Source organism: Lonchura striata, chromosome 17 (assembly GCF_046129695.1).
Source record: "Lonchura striata isolate bLonStr1 chromosome 17, bLonStr1.mat, whole genome shotgun sequence".
NCBI classification, from domain to species: Eukaryota; Metazoa; Chordata; class Aves; order Passeriformes; family Estrildidae; genus Lonchura; species Lonchura striata.
Genome location: NC_134619.1, coordinates 2,975,797 through 2,978,047, shown reverse-complemented (window position 1 = coordinate 2,978,047; position 2,251 = coordinate 2,975,797). Strand labels below are relative to the sequence as shown.

General features: G+C 56.6%; 1 long non-coding RNA gene across 1 annotated transcript; it reads left to right on the top strand.

Annotated features, from left to right (window-relative positions):
* The first annotated feature begins 769 nt into the window (after positions 1–769).
* LOC116184369 (uncharacterized) lies at positions 770–2,251 on the top strand. Its single transcript, XR_004149140.1, has 3 exons — positions 770–834; positions 1,189–1,279; positions 2,101–2,251. It is a non-coding gene; the product is annotated as an uncharacterized LOC116184369 (long non-coding RNA).

The window sequence follows — 2,251 nt, the reverse complement described above, 5'->3', positions numbered from 1 at the left end:
CATTAAAAAAAAAAAGAATCAAGATAGATATGAATTGAAACTACGCCTTTAAATATGACGTGATATTGGCTGCTCAAAGCTAACACAAAATGAGGGAGAGCTGGAGCATGTGCCTAAAGGCTGAGAAAGGCTAAAGCTTTGAATGCCACTCTCTTGGCAGCACTGTGAGAGCAGAGCCCAGGAAGCATGGCCAGGGCACGGTGCTGGCCAGCTGGCACCTGAGGGGTTAAAGAAGTGGGTTCACCCTGCAAGGAAAGAGCTGGAAGTGGCCTTTCCAGGAGGAGATGCTGGCACCCCACTCTTCCCCTTGGCAGCCAGGCTTAGGAGCCAGCAGAGCACCCCTGAAGGACACAGGGCAGCACCAGGGGTGACGAAGGCAGCGAGGGGATGCTTCACTTCCATGCCCCGCTGGTTTCCAGTGCTGGAGAGGAGCTGTGCAGGGAGCTGCTCCCTCCCCCAGCTCCCTGGCCCCTCCTGGGGCTCTCTGCTTTTGTTCCCATGCTGGGGACTTGGCCAAGTGGTGTTTGGCCAGAGCCAAAGGCTGCGAGAGGCCAAGAGGGCGCGGCGCTCCCTGCAGCGAGCCAAGGATGGGATGGGGGCCCTGCAGCAGGGCACCCCAAAAAGGCAGAGCCTTGCCCCACAGTGCCACGTCACACTCAGTGCCATGCCATGCTCAGTGCCATGCTGCCTGGAGAGCAGCAGGAGCAGCTCTGCACGTCCTGCTTTGCATTTCAGGAACTCAGCCTTCCTGCAGGGATGGTCCCGGCTGAAGCCGGGCAGGGAGGACGGCAGCATGTGGGAAATGCAGTGGCACAGACCCTGATGGATGTCATGGTGAGCTATTTTAAGGCTTTATCTCACTAGCCTCTGACAAAAATGTGCTTTGGAGCAGAGCTTATCATGTGCAATTTGGCACATGGGGCCGGTGAGGGGACAGTGGAGCTGATCCCTGGAGCGGGGGCAGGTGACATGGAGCCAGCAGAGCAGCAGTGCTGTGTGCCACAGGCCATGGGCATGGACAGGGTCTGACCCAGCCAGCAGAAACCAGGGATCTGAGCCTAAATCCCAGCCCAGGTCTGAATCAGGGGAGTGCCAGCTTTGCTGCGCTCCTGGTTCCCAGGTGTCACCCAGAGCATGAGGATGGAGCATGAAGCTGGGTCCTTCCCAACTTTGGATCTTCCTAAACAGGTTTGATTGGTCAGGTGAATGATGCTGCCTCCTGTAGCCCCATTTCCCCACGGCTGTGCCCCAGGAGCTCAAGGCATGAAGAGCAGAGGAGGTGAGAGGTCCAGGCTGAGAGCCCTGGGGGCTGCCACCACCACCAGCTCCTGCTGCCTACCCTGAGGGGTGCTGGGCTGGGCTGGGCCACTGCAGACAAACCCTGCGAGGAGAGGAGGTGCAGCCCTGCAAACACCCAAACCCACAGCAGCACCCTGCACCGCTGGGACCCAGGGGCTCTGGGAGTTATCACCCTCAGCCTTTCGCTGCTGTGGCTGGAGATTAGGGAGCTGCTCCTTATCAGCCCCCGGTCCTGCCCCTGTGGAGCTCCCCTTTCAGTCTTACTCACTGGAGCAATGAGTAAGCCTGTTGTAAGCACCGTGCTGGGAGCTGTGGGGCAGCGGGCTGTGCTCGATGGGTTGGGGTGGGGGTTTTTAAAGCATCTCTGCAGTGACCTGCAGCCTGCAGGACATGCTGCAGACAGCCACCAGAGCTGGGGCTGTGCTGGAGCTCAGCTGCACATCCAGAGATCACTGTGTCTGATGAGGATGGGAAGAATTAATTCTGTGTGTGTGCAAAGGGGGGAGGGGAAATCCATGGTTCTCACATGCCCACAATCTCCAGTGTCTCACTTGCACCCAAAACCATTGCCTGTGCACAAAGCTCTTGGCCCAGCCTCTGAACTTGGGCCCAAATCTTGTGTTTGTCCATCCATCCATCCATCCATCATCCATCCATCATCCATCCATCCATCATCCATCCATCATCCATCCATCCATCCATCCATCCATCCATCCATCCATCCATCCATCCATCCATCCACCCATCCATCCATCCATCTATCCATCCATCCATCCATCCATCCATCATCCATCCAAGCAGGTCTCAGCCTCTTCCTCCTCCAGGATCCCTACACAGCGAGCATTTCCAGCAGTTTATTCAACAGCTACAAGAAAATATTCCTGCACTCTCCAGCTCCACGAGGCACATGACCCGGACAGTGCCAATGGAATAAACATTTGCATTTAATTTA